This window comes from Amblyomma mixtum, chromosome 3 (assembly GCF_055824585.1).
Source record: "Amblyomma mixtum isolate Tamu chromosome 3, ASM5582458v1, whole genome shotgun sequence".
In the NCBI taxonomy this organism is placed as follows: Eukaryota; Metazoa; Arthropoda; class Arachnida; order Ixodida; family Ixodidae; genus Amblyomma; species Amblyomma mixtum.
In genome coordinates this window covers 379,188,658-379,208,004 of record NC_143014.1, presented here as the reverse complement: position 1 = coordinate 379,208,004, position 19,347 = coordinate 379,188,658, and the positions used below count along the sequence as shown (strand labels likewise).

Here is a 19,347-nt window from a genome sequence, read left to right as displayed (position 1 = left end):
CAGTCACGTGCCCCCGTTGCGGCCGGACACATCCGCCAATGCGCTGCCCGGCATATGGAAAAGAGCATCAGCCAGCCACGTGCCCCCGTTGCGGCCCGACACATCCGTCATTGCGCTGCCCGGATACGGAAAAGAGCATCAGCCAGCCACGTGCCCCCGTGGCGGCCGGACACATCCGCCAATGCGCTGCCCGGCAGACGGAAAAGAGCATCAGCCAGCCACGTGCCCCCGTTGCGGCCGGACACATCCGTCAATGCGCTGCCCGGCATACGGAAAAACGTCGTTCGTGCTACAGGCCAAACCATTCTACCTCGTGTTGCAGAGGGAGAACAAATGTTGGTGAGGTATAGCAAGATGGTGACTTGGAGAGAAATCCCCTTCTTGGAGAGAAACCCTAGTCCCCAGTCTTGGGAGTGCCTTCCGTCTACACATCGTAGATCGCGGTTGGACTGCGCTCCTCACGAAGAGGCATTTGACGTGCACTTCAGTAAGTACAACCGATCCATATTCGTAGCTGACACGGAGTAGCTGTGAACGATTTTCCGGGTGCACTTATGAAAATCTGTGAGCCTCGATTCTTATTCTTGATTCGCAGGTGACAGCATTGTGGACCCCGGTCATTAAAGCAATTAGGTGAGCAGCATAGGCGACCTGATGCTTGAGGAAACACCACGGGCGTCTACGCCGCTGCCGAAAAGCCACCACGATTCCAAGGAGCAGTCAAGTTCGTCGAGTTCGTGGGTGTCTTCGGCTCTTCCTTTCACTTACTCTTGCGACGCCTCAGTGAGCAGCTCCGGGGCCGGATCCGTTCTCTCTCCGCCGTCGCGGCGAAAGGAAATCTCCGTAGAAGAATCTGTTTCCGGCTGCCGTCGGCGCCTGCAATTCTCTGACGGTTGCAGGCATCATGACAAAGGCGAGCGCGATGATTCCAAGGAGTTCCCGTCAAGCACTGGTGACGCGGAAGGCGCTCTTTTTGCTAATGAGTTGGAGCAGTCAAGCACAGAGGTGTCTTCGAGTTTCCTGCATAGCCTGGAGGACGACTCCGACGGGCTGCCTGCGTTCTTCCAGCGCCTCGATGTCAACGCTACTGCCTGTGCAGTTTGCGGTGAAAGGCAGCTCCGCCACTTGAAGCGCGAACTGATCATACAAGCGCTGGAGCTCCCAGACACGTCTGTCGAGCTACACCTCACTTCCTGAATCTTCGGAAGCAGCGACCAGAGCTGGGAATCCTCGGACTGATTGGCATTCGCATGGTAGGTGCCCGCAATTCCGTACCGTATTTAATGAAGAATAAGGCAGAACACCGACCAAAAGAAAAAATGAACACTTAAGCGACGTTTCGGCTCCCACACGGGAGCCTTGTTCACAAACAGATACGGACGTAAAAAGACTGGCTATTTAAGCTTGAAAATGGGCCCTAGGCAGAGGGCGTATGCACTAGAATGCATAGTGCACAGCATGCTGCCTAGGGCCCAATTTCAAGCTTAAATAGGCAGGCTGTTCACGTCCGTACCTGTTTGCGAACAAGGCTCCCGTGTGGGCGCCGAAACGTCGCTTAAGTGTTCATTTTTATTTTGGTCAGTGTTCTGCCTGCTTCATGTACACTCCCGACAATGGGTTTCCGTCCAACCCTCGACTTCAACGTATTTAATGCTTGCAGATATTCTCTCTCGATGCCTTGGCTATGTACATGCGCTGCTTTATTATTATTTTCCTTTGTGATGTCGGCTTCATGAGAGACAGTTGTAGCGAAGTGCGCTTTTTCGTTAGCCTGATAGGAATAAGAAAACCCTCGGTGAAAGCATGCTCCATGTGGGTTCATCTATTTCAGCCGTGAGGAAGTTGTGCTTAGGGAAACGTATGCTCACACTGCGCTATATCCTGCAAAGTTGCATGTTCGGTTACCTGTGCTTCTTATTTAATGCTAATCCACTTTTTTATTATTCTTTTTCTGTTACAGCCGACATTTTGTGCTTCTCCCTGCGTGATTGAAGCGGGTGGCAAAGCCTGGACGTTTTCTCGCCAGGTGGGCATTCGAAGTCTTCGTGCAGAAGTCGTCTTAATCTTGCTTAGTCTGTAGCAATGTTAATAAACTAATTTTGTTTTTTCACTTCGTACTTCTGTGTGTTCTCCGTCATGCTTTCTGCACTCTGACTTTGGGATAAGGTGTTGCCGACCGGGCTTCTCGAGAGTGGCAAAGGGGATGGTGATCGAAGGATTTCTGACTCTCCGAGTTCGAGTCATATTTCACCATATTCATGCTACCTAATTCTTCATGGTCATTGCTTTTCGCAGGTATTGGCAGAGCCATGAAGGTGAATAAACTATCGTGACGCTTTAAGCACCTTAGCTTTTTAAACGGGCATGCTGCTACACTAGGTGAGTTTTTATTTTTTTGAACTGGGCGCTATTTTGCAAGTAATGTCTATGTGCAACGTTCGTGTGCGGTATAGAGGAAGATAAAAGGAGGGTTTCATAACGGACGACGTACAAACAGTGTTGATGAATGTGGGTAATATGTAAGTGCTGGAATGCAAGAGGAGGCGAGCTCTCACACAGGAAAGCCTGCTCGGATTTGGCAGCAGGGTGACGTGTCTATCACAGATACCGTGATCTGCCTCCCCTTCCCGTGGCTGTTCTGAGTTGTACGCGGCGTTGCCCTGGAGCAACAATTCCTTACGTAGTAATTTATAAAGCCAGTCTGCTTTACTTGTCTGATGCTTTTTGTGCGTATTCAAACTGTATTATTCTCTTTAGCCCTCGGGATCATAAAATAAAAATTTGGGTATGAAAACGGAATTAGATAGCATGATGATTCATATCTTGCTTTACAACCGTCATATTCAGACTGCTAGCTGTAGTAGCGCATATCCGCCGTGGTGTTCCGGTGCCGAAATTGTATACATCGAATTTTATTCTTATTGATAAAGGCTTCTTTCTAGAAACCAGGTTGATAACAAACCCGCTGGGCATGTTGTTATGACGTCACAAGGTGACGTGACCTCTCTCGACCAGTCAGGGCATGTTGCGATGACGTAACAAGATCACTCGACCTCATTCGAGCGATCAGCCTATTTCGACTCGGATATCGGCAGGGTTTTTATGCCATGCATTAACAGGGAACCTGTGCTATTGGCTTTTGTGGCGTAGGTAGTCGCTAGAGAGAAAAACGTTTAAAGTATGAAATGGTTGGGTTGTCCTTCATTCCAGAAGCGGATTGGTCAGCGCCGCCTCTCAGTCCTCAGTTGTTGAGTTATTGATTCTTTGTATAGTTTGGTTTGTCTGGCATGCCCATACTATACGGTATAAGTCAGCCACTTCATTGCAGAAGGCGCGATGCGGTTCGTGCGAATTTGGAAACATACAGCTGAATTTGACAGGATTTATATAAGTATCCGATTGCAATTTGCTTAAAATAATCCCTTGTGTAGTAATCTTGGGAAATATTACTAAACATGGGCATTCACAATAATGTCGATAAAATTACTCGAGGCCATTCGATATCGCAGAGGTTAGGGCTATCAGGAAGCAGGACAGAAAGGGACATACTCGATGGGCTAGGGCTTCTATGCATTTGGTCTACAGGATATCATAAGAAGAAATAAAGGCTAATCCCCAGGACTAGTTTGCGGGCGCTATGGTGCGCCAGTTAAGGAAAGCACAAGCCCTTCTGTTGCAAGGGAAGGAGCTGAGGGCGTCGGCTCTTGAAGCCGCGCAAGCAGCCAGGGAAGCCTTGGGCGCTTCCTGTATGGCAGATACGAAAGCGGGCGAGAGGCTGCGTGCTGCCCAGCAGCGAAAGAATGTATAGTGCGGTGACCTTCACCTAGTAGGAGTCTCCTAAAATGCTCGGCGGCTTCCCTGAAATGAGTTTTCTCTACGCCTCCCCCCCCCCCCCCCCCCCCTCGATAGTTTCTAAAGATACAAGTTCATTTGCACTCTGCATATCTGGGCAGCCTTTTTCACCGCTTGAGTGCTTAGTCCTCATCCTTCATTATTTATAGGCGCATATATTCAGCCATTTTTACCTACTGAGACAATGGATAATTTTAATTTAGTAGAACGCTACTCTCTTAGATGTATACCGGATTGGCGGTGTGCTTTTCACCTCGCGCCGCAACTGGTACCTGGCATGCGCAGTACGCAATCCGTAATTCTACATGGCTGGCTTGCACTGACGTAATTGTAGGACCTATTATGGTAGACCGTTTGAAAGGTTGCGTGCTTATCTAATCAGCGCATCGTCACCTGCTCCATATACGCGTACACTGGGCAAAATTTGCAAGTTCCAGAATCATGGCACTTCTGATCTCATGTGAAATCCATTTTTTTACATGGTTTGCACTTGTGCAGACCCGCTAATATGGAACTCTCTAAAGTTTGCATCGCTCACCTGTTTAATCTCCCTTTTAATTTTCACAGCTTCAGTCAAGCCGTCCGTCCATATCAAAAAGCCTTTTCTCTGTCTATATCTTCATTAGTGCTTCTGCTTCATACAGACACACACGCAAAATAAAAAGGACGCTCTCCATTTCTTTCTTTTCGCGTCACCTGTTCCTGGATTATCTCGGAACGCACAGAGCGAGCTGCACATAAGCAGGAGGCTATTATTGAGGAGCTCGTTGCTGTTGCGGTGATGCTCCGTCCATCGCACAGGGTGCCGCTGTGCCTATAGTGAGGCATAAGTACAGAATTCTTCAGAAAAAGGTGGAACACTTTGCTTCGTAATGTTCCCTGAAACCCAAAGGAGAAGGATTAACCTAGTTGGATCTAGTTGGTTGTTTATATACGATGATAAACAGCGCAAAATTACACAGAGGACAGAGAAAGGCAAGGCACGTCTGTGTGCCGTCTTCCCTTTCTGTGTCCTTTTTGTGTTCGTAGTTTTGCGCTGCTGTACAATGAGAAGATGCCTTTTAGTGCGAAAGCAATAGTTCACGAAGTGAAACCGCCTGACCACTTTGGGTGAAGCTTGCCCTGAAGAGTGACATTGGCCAAACTATAAAAAATTTGCTGTCGCTTCGCTCAGATAAGCGAGGATATAGATAGCAAAAGGTGCGTTAGGCGCCGAGCACTACATAATAGGCGCCTAACAGCCATGGCAACCGGTCGCCATGGTTATGGCGCATGCGCAGTACTGGCCTGCGACGACCGCCCGAAATGCGCCGCTGACTAGAATAGTGCAGCTATCACTACACTACATTATTAAAATAAATATTGCCGCGACTGGAACTAGAACTCGCGCCGGCGCAAACACATCAGCTTCAGTGGACGCTGTACGAGTACACTATGCCGGTCACGCCTTGTGTTCAACTGCAACACATCGTCTTCTTCAGCAACTAATATTAATATCAAACTAATATTCGCGCTTTTAGCTAGGTGCTTTTAGCAACTAGCATTGCTTTTAGCAATGTGAAATCGCCGACAAGTTTTTGCTTATTTTACTCCTACAATTCTTTTAAAAAGGTACAATTTTCCGAATGAAACACCACTGCCGTTACATGTGCTTATCAAATGCTATAATTGGGTCCTAGAAAAACTTTGCTTGCTGGGAGAAATGCCCTGTTATGGGGGTTTTGCTTGTACTTTAAATTTTTTTTTTATATGATCTATGGTTAACTTATTTTCCTAGTTTTTTTGCGCCATTGTGACTGAACGCTATTTCTCTATAAGGATTTAAGTACCTTAACGGCCCATCTGTTATCATTCAAGTTCCTCAAGAATTCTTCGCATAGTATTTTTCGTTGAGCTTCCCGTGCTCGAGCGATGCTCAGCCCATATCGCCCTGTACTGCCTCGTTTGTGGTTTTACCGTGGGCACCTAGTGCTAATCTTCCAACAGCTCTCTGATTTACTTCTAATCTCGAGTGATCTTCTCCCTTAAGCACAGAACTGGATTCCCAAAAGTGTGCCCCGGCACCATTATTCCTTTCAAAATACCTCTCAGTACTTCATAATTGTTGTACCCCCTTAATGCCGCATGTTTCATTGTCCCGGCGTCTTTTCACCTGTTCGCCCTCAGAGACTGTTTGTGCTTTTTGTGTGTAGCTGCCCTTCGCTTACACACACAGCTCGACCACTCAGGGTATTTCATTGCCTTGTATTGTAAGCACCTTATGAATTGCATTGTTGAAAATCATCACACCTCCCTTAGCTACGCTGAAACTGAATCCTAGAGCGTCTGCTTCGTCTCCACAACAATTAATTAGAACTTGCAAATCTTGCTGGCTGTCAGCTCACAGTACTATATTGTCCGCGTACTTTAAACCCGGGAGCCGTTGCTCAGCGACCTTTCCGCCTAAAATGCACGACAGATTATAACGTGGATTACTTCCTTGTAGCCTTCTTTCCATGTTTACAATAGAAAACATGAACAGCAGCGGCGATAGATTACAAACTTCCCTTAATCCTTTGTGTACCTCGACAGTTGTCGTACTTTTTGCCCCTTCCCATGTAATTTCAACTGCGTTATCTCCGCATATTTCCTGTTGAAAATCAGTTACCTCATGACCGATACCTTCATTTTTTAATATGTTCCACAGTAGCTCCCTGTTCACTTTGTCGTATGCACCGCTCATGTTGGGAGGTCTCTTCTCCGCTTAAGCTGTTTCTGTGCATTTGCTAAGCACGAACACGCTAGCATCTAAGATCCTACCCCTTCCGAAGTACTCCGAGTATCCTAATACTTTCTACCCATGGCCGCAATTTTAAGTTCATCACCGGCATTTTTTCCCAGCACTCAATTTCGCGGAGTGTGGCAATCACCAACCTTCCTAACGCAGCAAGGCCTACACGTGATTCATCATACACGGTGCCACACCCATGATGCACCCATCTTCGCTTGAACTCAGCACTGCACAAAAGGAAAGCATACTGATGGTTGGCGCCCTTTTTAAGAAGATGATTTTGGAATCCACATCTTTCTCAGAACTGAAGGCACATTTTCTTGGTAAACTCCTCAAGACCACATGCACAGAACAGAGCATTATCCCCGTAAAAGCACAGAAGCTCAGAAGCGTTTTCATCTCGTCGTTCGTTTCTAAAAATATTACGGAAAGTAAAGGCAAACGAAATGAAGCTAGAGAAATGAAAGAACAATTCAACAGAATCCACCGCATGCGTTCCAGGATCGAACCGGGAGAACCGGGGGGAGCTCTTCTAAAGAAAACGTTGCATTTTCGCCGGAAATATCCTCACGAAAACAAAGCCCCGTACAAATGATAACTCGTGAATGATGCAGCATATGCCCCTCGGAGTATGTTCAGCCGATCGCATCTACCGGTCTTCATATTTTGTAATTAATACCCAAGAACTGACATCCGAGGGGGCGGGAGTTGATAGGGGATTAACCACGCCTCATTCGCTTTAACTGCGACTTCATTAAGATCAGTCGCTGCCGTTTTCTGGGGGTCTCTTTTAAGGGGCACGTTTCGTTCTTTAGTTGTATCCGACTGTAGTTACCATCTGTTTGCATCTTGCCCATGTCTAATTCTTTAATGGCCACGTATTTTTGGTAAACGGTATGTTAAAAGAATTTCATCTAATTTGTGGTGATATTCCATGCTCCCGGGCACCACTCTTCCGAAGAGCCCGACTTGTAAACTAAGAATAACCAGTCACAAAAGACAAGGGATAAAAGAAGCAGAGCTCACGCCACAACGACTGGAGTTAGTACATTGTACTTTCAAACGTTTTCAATTTACATCGTACCAACCGGCCCGCATTTCAGCTTTTGAGCCCGACATGAACTGTGCTGTTGTAGGTTGTCATCAAGGACGAAAGAATGTCCTTGCGATAAGGTCTCCTGTAAGCGCACCCCCGTGCTTCTTGTGCTGTAAAAATTAGCTGCCCATGCGAATACCAACCATGAGCGTATTCGTGTTCATTTATTATTTTTTCAACTTACAAATGTATCACATGATCGGCTTGCTTTCTAATCGATATTGTTACAAAATGCTTTCTATTTGCAAAATCGCTCGACAGAGGGCGACCCACGCAAGCCAGCGGTTCCGCGTAGAAATGTACTTTCCTTGTACCACACCAGCAATGTTAATCACTGGCATCGATTTGGCACGTTTTACAGTAGACATTTTGTGGACTAGAACAAACGATGTATGGAATGGCAGGGTATATTGCGAAATCACAGCCGATCATTGGACTAGATATGCAGCCGCTACCCCGACAAGTGCTTCGACTTCGTCACCGATAGCCATGCAGCGCCGTGGCCGCCGCGGTGGCACAAACTGGACGTTTCGCCATCACCGGTGGCGAGGCGCATTCGGCGGGTAGCTGCTACAAAAAATCGAGCGGTCGTGCTATAGTAAACGCTTAGTCAGACTCGGAAAAAATTCGCGATGTTTTGACAGCGAATTTTTATACCTCTTACCAACTCTAAATTAAAAACGCGGAGACAGTTTCCGTATCCCTGAAAATCCTGTTGCTGCTGGTTCTAATGACCTGACCGCTAGAGCAATGACCTAAATTCTGGAAACAAGTCTGCAGAGAAGAAATCATAAAATAAAATAAACAAGTTATCAATTTGGCGTTGTGAGTTCGTTCTGCTCTTGGTGCCTTGATGGGCCGATGGTAGTGGTGCCCCCTCGTGTGGAGCTCCCTTGCGTTCCACAAGTCTGAGCGCAGAAGGAGAGCGAGGGTAAGCAGGGAATGGGGAGGAGAGAGAGAGGTATAGACGCTTTACAGCGCGGAACTATGGGCGCCGCCATGTTAGGTCACGTGACCACTCTTCGATCGCTGGCCTTCTGACTCCGCTGCCTGCCTGCGAGGAAGCGTCTACTGCAAGGACGTTCTGCCGCGAGAAAATTTATTTTGCTCGAAAAATGTATGCAGGATTGATGGATGGCACCAAGGTTTGGCCAAGCTTCAGCGGCCGTGCATGTGCGCTATTATTTGTGCATTTTAGGCCTCTTTTCTCTTGTTTTCGTGTGGGCCTTCACGCCACATAGCGTTGTTTGGTGACGGCGGTGTGCTCGCTCTATGTCCTTTCTCGCTTTTCTAACTCCAAAATTACGGCTGGCATTTCTGTCCTAGTGTGCTTATGACTGTTTTCGTGAAGTGAGAACTTCCTAGATTTCGTTGCAGCACAAGTTAGTTGCACTCTACAAACATGTACTTTCTTTGCAGCTGGCTCGTAACTGCCTCATTGTACAAATAATCCCCAACACCTGCGTACCAGTCGCTGACAGATATTGAGAACTAATTATTTGTGTCTGATCGGCCGCAGCAATCATGCTGCTACCCCGGCATGTGTTTACGATGGATGAGCGGCTGGTATTAGCTCCTGCTGTTCGACTTTGCATCAAGTCGAACTTTTGCTTGCTTGCGGAAAGGATTTTCGAATTTAAGCTTTTTAAAGCCTCCCGCAAGGAGCGCGAGATCTAACGTGCGCTCGTTTGCAAACAAGTTAGCGTTTATGAAAACCTCTTTAGCATTTAACCAATAGCTGTTGCGTGGCATCTCCCGATGTAATGCGGTACGCGTTGCGTACGATGACCGAAGTTTTCAGCGTGGACAGTAAGCCATAACTGGCAGTGGCTAGTAAAATACGAAGTAAAATTATCAGCACAAGCGACAATATTCTTCATTGCATGTTTCTGCACCCGTATTGTAGGATTAAAAAGGTTGGAGCTGAGGACGCATTTAATAAGCAGTTCCTTTTATTTTAGTTTCGAAGCTACCTTTGCTCACAGCATAAGTGTATTATGCAGAACTTTACTACATTTCTTGGCAACCAACTTTCAGCATGGGAACAAATTTTCTATTACCACAAAGCTAACCAACTACAGAAATGGCACATATGACGACATAGTGTACTGATATCAATCTTTATTTCAGCTGTCTACAACTACAAGATTTAATTGCCCGACACAGATGGGAATGCTGCCCTCAACTACCGAGGATTTGCTGAAGGCAGCAACCTGCTTGACAATGGCCATGTTGGTGTGGCACTGCACCAGCAGAAAAATGGTGTGAGCTGCATCCAGGCAGACATCAGGTCATCGCAAACAGCAAGCAGGACGTACCGAACACAAGTAAATTTTCGACAACCTTCCACAGCCAGCTGCACATGCAAAGCGGGGCTGAGTGAGCGGTGCAGCCATATTTGTGCCCTCCTTATGAAGGTTGTCGAGGCAACACCCAAGGGGCTCACCGGACAGCCACCAACTGGCAAAGCATGTGCATGGAATGCGGCAACAGCGAAAAATGTGACCCCGGCAATAATGGAGGCAGTTTCTTCAGATAAAAAAACAGCAACAAAGGCGCGGCAGTTTTTATCGGAAAAGGAGATGCTCCTTCATTTTGAAAAATGCCATCTCGACATCACCAAGCTGCAGAACACTATGCGACACGGTGTTCTGAAGCCACGCAGGAAATTACCTACAGGTGGTGGTGAAGACGGCCGCCGTGCATGTAAGAAAATTATTTCCTGATCTTGCGCATGACTCACTCGAAAAAGTGAGTCGAGTAGGCATAGAGGCTATCATTAAGTGCAAGTAAGATTGCCTTCTGGATTTTGTTGTTGCATAAGTGTACATTTTGTTTGTCTAAATGCAGTCAGTTTCTATAAAGACATAATGCGTAAAGATTTGCTTTTGCTATGTTCAAGACTGAACATGCAAGGGACATCTGCTTACGGTTGAACCATCCCAAAATACTGAATGTAATGTTTACCCAGTAATGAGCTTTACAGCAGAGCGTGCAGCTCGACATTGGGACATGTGGTGTGGCATCAACAAGACCTTCATACTCATTTATACAGTCTGAGCTGTTCACCACGCGCTGTTGAATATGATAGCGCATGAACTGCAGGAGTTCATATCAGGTTGCGACGGTTTTTAGTGCGATGATCTCACGAGGTTATACTTAGCATCTGGGCGCAATTCCGAAGTTCCAGGTGCACCGAGAAGCAGCTATTGGTCATGCTGTAGCAGATTTGATTTTTTGCAACTTCTTTTGATTTTAAAGTGCACCTATTATACTGACTGCGTGATTTGCAGGTTTTAGCCACCATAAGCCTGTTTCGAGTATGCACTAGAAGTGGTTAAATTAACGGTCCCTTCCCGTACTGCACAGTTCTCCAGCAGGATCATGGGCAGCACGACTGCAAGCTGCTGTGTCAGGCATGCCAAGGTTTCTTCATGACCAATGTGCTGCTGTCTCCTGAGCAAGCTGCAACACTGGCAAAGCACCCTCAGGGAAGTGCAGCATGGCACAAAGAACGATTCCTAAGGATAACTTCCAGTGAGGCCCGTACCATTCCAATCAAAGCTGCCCCTGAGAAGTGGGTATCAAAGCACATACATCCAAGCTTCTATGGTAATGCCAGCACACGGTAAGGAGCCAAATATCTCATTGACTGCAGCCTTTGCTGTGGTGACTCAGTTGCTCTGCATGGCACGCTGAAGTTTTTACACCTTGGATTCACAAATGCTATGGCAAGTTTTATAGTACAAGAACTATTGCTAAACACTGTTTTACATGAGATGTGGACAATAGATTGGTTGTGACACCACGATTTTATGTTGCACAGCAGCTCTTTTGCCTATTTGCAGTATAAACTTTCTATTACTGCTTTATGCAACGTGGCAATTCGCAGGCCGGATTTGCCTGCAAAAAATGAAAGTATTACTGTCTCGTTGTAAAATGTGATGTAAATTTCCATTCCTTGCTTCCAACAGCAGAGCACAACTTGACTGCTTGTTCATTGCAAATCGCATGCAAGTTACAAGCCTGAAAGCATGAAATTGGAGGTTGATTATTGTTATATTGTGAATGCTTGGATTGTATATTCGATTATACTAGTCACTGTCGAAGTTACTTTAAGATGAGGCGGACTAATTCCTTAGAACATGAATCTAATTTTTACATGAAGGTATGGAAGTGATTCAGAAGCAAAAGGCCGTGCCTGGTACAAGGAAGCAATGAACACGGAAGTTGTGGAATGTGGCCTCATCGTCCGACCTGCCACTTCATTGCTTGGTGCCAGCCCTGGTGGCATTACTCCAGACTCAGACACAGTGGTGGAAATAAAGTGCCCGACACCATAGACTGCACTCAAGCGTGGTACCTTTGATTCCCTGTTTAAGACCGGCAAATATGACGTGACTGAGAAGGACAACAAACTCATACTGAGCAAGGCCGGGAAGAACAGATATTATCTGCAAGTACAGTTGCAGCTGTTTTGCTGCGAGAGAAGCCAGTGCGGCTTTGTGATTTGGGCACCCAACGAGGTATACAGGGTCTGTTCTGAAAGTTGTGGGACTGTTTTTTTTTCCTGGGCGAACGGGCGGACGAGAGGCGGTCCGCGCGTGCAGGATCGCTGGAGGGGGATATTGGGAATGCTGGGAAAAATCGCCAGTCGGCTCTCGGCCGTTGAAGAGCGCAGGTCGCTTGCACTATGAGCGCCTGTCGAAACATCTCGTCATGCAGAATCATGGAGCGTTTATCGGATCAGCGATACGCGATCAGATTTTGTGTAAATCTTGGTAAAACGGACACAGAGACTCACGATATGATTAAGGAGGCCTACGGTGACGCTGCCATGGGCACACCAGTGGCGCAGGCTGCTCCGAGAAGTTAAGGAAAGAGTGCAAGACTACGACCGCTCCGGACGCCCTTCGACCAGCAAGACTAACGAAAATGTGTAGCGAGTGAAACATTTACTCCACAGCGATTGTAGGATGAGTATCAGAATGATTGCTGATGACTTCACCATTCCTCAAACCCAATTTTCTTCAAAAACAAGGAAAGCGTGCGCGAGTGTTGTCAGAGGAGCAAAAGGCCTACTGCCTTTTGCAAAACCGCAACTGCAAAAGCGATCTGCCAGGATTTTCTTCATCATGTGAATGAGGACCCCGATTTTTTGCCCAGAACAAGGAGGGAACGCTGCCTCAGCCACTCTAGAGCCCCGACATGGCCCTGGCAGACTTTTTTCTATCCAGAAAATTAAATCGACGTTCAAGGGGAAACATCACGGATTAGTAGAGGCGGTTCAAAAGGCCGTGTCGAGGGAGCTAAACAGCATTCCGGTCCAGGCGTTCATGGAGGCGTACGAAAACTGGAAAACTCATTAGCAGCAGCGTGTAGGTGTGCAAGGGTGCTAATTTGAAATATTATTGTCGTTTTTACTACTCTTATGAATAAATTTTATTTAAAAAGAGTCCTACTACTTTCAGAACAGAGCTGTATGTTATCGAGGTGACCTATGACAAGCAGTTCTTAAGCAAGAAAGTGGCACACCTTAAGGATTTCTATTTATCACACCTGCTGTCAGCATTTGTTGACAGAAAAGCAATAAACAGGTTCTCACTCCAATAAACTAACAAGATTCAACTAGTCGTCTCGTCATTAAGAACATTTGACCCGGTTTATTTGTGCATGCATCATCAGAATCGTCAAATACGTCTCTGAACATATAAAACAAATGCAGGCAAAAAGCACAAACCAACAGGTTTGCACCCTCACCTGATACTGAACATTTCTCATCATCCCAAAAGTAAATGCAGGGAGTACAGGCAATAAATATTCAAAAAGAACGACAAAGTAAGACATCTCCTATATGGTTTTAACAAAGGTTTCTATCATGCAAGTCAATGCAGAAACTCCCCAACAAAACTTTGCATTGCATTTTAAAAATCCGAAGTCCACACAAACAAACGTCAGACCTACACTGTACACCACAGCTGCAAAGCAAGCGCCCCTAAGTAAGCCGAAAACCAAACGTCAAACACTAAGCTGCTCCACTCATAAAATGCACTGACTGATTCCACCTGTACCATTCTGCGCATACAGCTATCGATGTCTGGGCTTGATGCCTTGCCAATAATGCTTGTTTCTTCAACTAACATCTTACACACCCACTGCCAGTGACAAAAATACAAATACTGGTTGTGCTCATTTTACTGTATTTTACCTGAAAGACAAGTTGATTCTGGTTAACAGCTGTGAAGATTTGCATAAATCGGATAACACAATGTAGCCATCCCCCCCCCTTTATACAGCCTACACTGAATTTGAGAAAGCACTTGCTTTAGTTGAAGCATCATGAGGCATTGCATAACCATGGTCCAGAAAAAGCACATGTAAAAGCATTAGACAATTTCTGAAGGGAATGAATGGACTACATAGCCCTGGAAGAAAATATTTTTACAACCATCAAGACAATGAAATAGGCTCAGAACGTCAATCTTGGTAGCTCAAACGTGCTCTTCAAATGATTCCAACTTCAGTTCCTCAAGGAGAAAGAGTGCTTTAGAGTTTGCTCTTCCTGGACGTAAGCTAGCGGACTTGAAATTTCTGGCAAACACTTCAGTAATCGGATGGCATGGAAGAAGGCTCGAAAGTGAGTTGTTTGTAGCGGAAAAAATAGCTCGGAGCCGTTAGTGAAATAGCTCCGAAAATACCTGAATAGCATATATATATATTGAAAGATATTTTAGTTCATCAATAGGAGCCTGCCAGTACACCAGCATGCTAGAGGAGGTAATTCTTTGTATCTTGAAAGTGTTTACCTATGGGGCAGAAGCTGTGAAGCCAATGAAAATGCTTAAAATAAATTGAGAGCAATGCGAGCTATGGATATAGATATGAATCGAGTAGGTTGGTTAAGGGAATAAATGCAATTTAATGATATCCTAGTTGAAACTGATTGGCAAGTTTGCAGGGGTAAGGTGGCTACAGCTGGCCCAGAAGATTTAACTGAATGCAGGTTTGAGGAGCCTTTCTCTTGCAGAGAACATTAGTGACGTTACTCTGTGAACAGAGAACATGGGAGGTGCATAAAAGCAAGAGAAGACTAGAAGATGTGGCTACTCCACATAAATCTCGATGCATCATTCAGGTGTGTTTTCTACCACTTCCAGATGCTTGCCTGGATGCGACGGTGCCTGTGCACCAGGCTCTGATGCATCACCATGATCTCTAATCAGATTTGGTTGGAGGTTGCAGAGCCCAGCGATGGCACCAAGTACATCATTTGCTATGGGTTTCTTTGCGAATATACTAGCAGGGAATTGCTTCAAAATCCTGAAGCATTTGAGACGCCTAATGGATCGCTCAACATAAATCTGAAGTCTTGGCAGGCGACGCGAAGCTACTACCTCTGAACGACAGTTCTGCGGCCGGCCTTTGGAAAAGCTTGTGAGTGAAACTTTGACACATGGTGGCAGCAGGTCACCTATGTTAATGCCACGGTCAGCGAGGACTTCATCGCCTTGCGTCAGGTGGCCTAAAAAACCACTGTCAAAAGTGATGAAACGATCGCTTGCACGGCCACTATACGGTTTTGACATAAACTTAATAAACCCACTTCGTGCAATGACGAAAAATTTTGGCCGTATTGTGCGATTTGTAGGAACTATGTTATATTTCTCCTGTACAGCTGCCCAGGTCTGTCAATGAAAATTTCGAAATAGTCCACAATACAAGTTACGGAGTAATTCTCCTCAAAAACATTGGGCAGTGTGCTCCATATTATTGCTCTTGGGCCCCGCCGCGGTGGATCAGCGGCTACGGCGCTCGGCTGCTGACCCGAAAGACGCGGGTTCGATCCCGGTCGCGGCGGCTGAATTTCGAAGAAGGCGAAATTCTAGAGGCCCGTGTGCTGTGCGATGTCAGTGCACGTTAAAGACCCCAGGTGGTCGAAATTTCCGGAGCCCTTCACTACGGCGTCTCTCATAGCCTCAGGCGCTTTGAGACGTTAAGCCCCAATAAACCAAACCAAACCAAACCAAACCAAACTATTGCTCTTGGCAGCCAGAACACTAAGTACTCTCTGGTAAACTTTGCAAGTTCTGTTAGAATGAAGCAGAAAATCCTGATAATGGCGGCCGTGGATGCACCAGAACGTAAGGGGAGGTCATTAAGCAATTGGCCAAGACCCAGCCGCATCAGTGTAAGTAGGATTTGGCCCTCAAAGGGCATGGTGAAAGGGCTCTTCACAATAGTGGAAAGAGTTTGAACCAGTTCGTCAAATGCTACTTTTGACAGACCTGTAAAGAATAGGAAGTGACAGAAAGAGTTGAGTATGCACTGAAGATAGTCTGGAGAGCACTGTCTGCAGTGACTGGGGCCTGCTCGCGAGTGGTTGCACACACATGGTCATGAACAACCGCTGGCTCCTCCACTTGAGCTGCTTTTTCATATGTTTCGGCAATCTTTCAACTGCATCCACAGGCCAAGCAGCGATCAACAAGATTCTGAGCTCCTTCTCTCCTGCACAACGAAGGATGTGGAGGAAAGTGAGACAATATTTAGCACGGTGGTCTGCGCTAACAGGCACGCAGGATAAAATGACCATGCTATGCAAGGGTTACACTACAGAGATATGACTTGAGTGTTCTGACTGTATAAATGTGGGCTGCATCACACTCCTGTAGCAACTTGCAGAAGTACTGAAAGCTTTAAAGGGACACTGAGGAAAAATGGAAATTGGCCTCTATCGATAAGGCACTGTGTTCTAATCACAAAGAGATTATGATAAGCGAACACTGAGCTTTTATGAACGGGAAAAAAACTAAATACAGGGGTCACCATCATTGGCCGACAATATACAGAGTTGTTCTCAGTAGCCCGTTAAATACTGCTAATGCAGCAAAAATGCTGTAATGCAGCTTACAGCAGACGATGAACCTGTGCACTGGAATGGCTGTACATACACTGACTAAAATCAAGACTGCTCTCATGTGCATTGCTTTTCGTTTCAAATTGCACAGCAGGAAACTCCAAGCATTGTGAAAAAAGCTAAGTTCCAAACATACATAGCTGCATGTGGCAACCGGAATCTCATGGGAAAAAGAATGAAAAGATGGTAATTGCTTTATTGAAATGCAGATTGTGTACGCCTGCAGAAATAGGCATAACTCCTGCGCTCATGGAAGCATGAGATGCACAATCTGGGTCGAAGCCATGAATTGTAACTAGGCTGGTCGTATATGAGCGGTTGCAAGAAATTTTAATGCTAATTGAACATGACGATGCCAAAGTTGGCAAAGTTAGTAAGGAAGCTCACAGTGAGCATTTCATGACAGCAGCAACTTTATTTGTAAACAGATTCTGCTGTTGAAATCCTTAACTCTTTCACACGCTATTCTTTTTTCTCCACTCAAATGAAACAGTTCTACCAAAAATGCATCTTCAAGCATTGACGAAGACAGTTTTCAAGTGCAAAATACTAGTAGAGGTGTTATTATGGAAACAGCAACAATACATTTATGCAACTTATGAACGATTGTGGGTCTAATTTCTATTTCGAAGGTGCATATTACGCTAGAAATTGTAAAAAAAATTGATGTCATTAATGGCGGCAAAAAATATTTGCACAAAAATTGTAGACGGCGTGCTACCCCGCTGACGAGATCGCTGCATATTTGTTTACTTCATTCACTGTAAGGCACAAAAACCACCTTATTTGCGACATGAAGGATGCAAAATTCACTTCTAATGAAGAAAGGACTGCTAAGTGCAGCACACTCTCAGCTAAAGGAGCAATATCCGTAGGATACCACAGGATTAAACTGTGCATATAATTATTGAAAGCAAACGTGCATGTTTTGCACACAAGACAGACTAGCATAAAAGCACGTAAATGAGAACACATAAAGGATAATTCACACCACTTTACTGTACCTATGTGACAGATCCTCTGTTGCAGTGTTGATGGGCAGGTCATCATAAGCTGCAGCACTCTCTTCATCTTGCTCGCCTAATGAATGCTGCATGACCCTTTCCTTGCATGACAAAGATTGAGCTGTTAAGCACGCCCCTGGCTCCAAAGTTGTGACGTCGTGCCCCCGTCGTGCCCTGTTCCCTTGTGGTGAACAGTGTAAAGAACTGCACAGTATGAAAATACAAAAGAATAAATAAACTGCAGTTCAGAACAAACTCCAAAAGCCATACCGGTGTTCCAAGGTGCAGTGTTGGTTATGCATTGTCTTTAATGAGACGCCCATCAATGAAATGAACTGAGCATACCTGCAAGACATGTGTATGAAGGCCACATTAAGTTCTGACAACCAGTGCAAGCGGACTACGTCAAACACCACACATTGAAGGAAATATGTAATATGTTCATTCTAACTAAACATGTAATATGTCGATTTCATGCAACTGTCCAGGCACTGCACTTCTGCTTTGTGCTCTTCAAAAATATTTCACCATAATATTTTCTCAAGGCATATTTGAGAAGTTTTGTTTTCTATAAACCGGGGCACACAAGAAATTTTTTCAACCGGCGTCTGCACCCACTCAAGAATAGCTCAACAGCATTCATCGGCTGTGCGATGCCAAAATTCATTAACAACAAAAAATACCAAAACAATGCCCGGAAAGCTTCTGGTCGGATCCTATCTCACGTGCGCAAACACTCGCATCTCCTCGTTGTGGCGAAAATGAAATGCGGCCAGCAAGGCATGTTCGCGTAAATATTTAGAAACGAGAAGGTAGAGATAAGGTATTTACAGTGAAACTGATTTACGCTTCAAGCGCGAATGCACAGCCGACTCGAAAGGCACCGACTAAATGCGGACATGCACATCAGCCCGTTAGCTCGGTCCTAGATTACATTATATTTACCATTAAAAGAGCAGGCTCTAAGTCATACTACCCTACTCTCAGATTAACATTGAATGCAAGGTGACTGAAACGATACTAGCAAACCAAAACCTCCCGTCAGACCGTGTACAGAAATTCGTTTCAACAGCGGCTTGAGGGTGCGATCACTGACGGCTCCCGGCGTTACAGGTACCGTCAACAAACGACCCGAGCAACTGGAGTTTCACTTTTATCCTGTGTACTCACCCTAGCCGATTAGCCGGGGTAGAAGTCTTTCCTCTGCAGGTTAGCGATCTAATGCTGTCGAATCAACTTGTTCTTCTCTCCTTGCGGAAATCTGTGCATCGGAAATCTGTGCATCGCGGACAATCTTCGTGATGTTGAGGCCCGTGTGTTTCGCAAACAGATATGTTCCCAGCCTTCAAATCTTTGTCGCAGTTCTTGCAACCGAACACGGAACATGTTTTGCCTCTACTTTTCCACATTTTGGCCGCAAAGCGATGCGGATACAGCGGCGAAGTTAGCAGCCCGTAGGCACCAGCTGCTGTCGTCTGAGATCCTGTAGGCCATTTATGTCGAGACGGCGGTGGCGCCGCGAGCACCAACTAAGCAAACTGCTCTCTGTAAACGGTCTATAAAAGGCCGCGTCTTGCAGAGAAGTCCCCAGTCGCCTGCGAACGCTTTGGAGTGGCTACCCACTGAAACTTTATCGCACGTCTTCGTTGGACTACGCTCCTGACAAAGAGGCTTTCTTTCTGTGCTTCAGTAAGTATAATCGGTACAT

General features: G+C 45.8%; 2 pseudogenes; both read right to left on the bottom strand.

Moving 5' to 3' along the window:
- Positions 1 to 3: 3 nt before the first annotated feature.
- On the bottom strand, positions 4 to 19,048 carry LOC149356943 (uncharacterized; annotated as a pseudogene).
- On the bottom strand, positions 14,846 to 15,935 carry LOC149356944 (uncharacterized; annotated as a pseudogene).
- Positions 19,049 to 19,347: the final 299 nt, after the last annotated feature.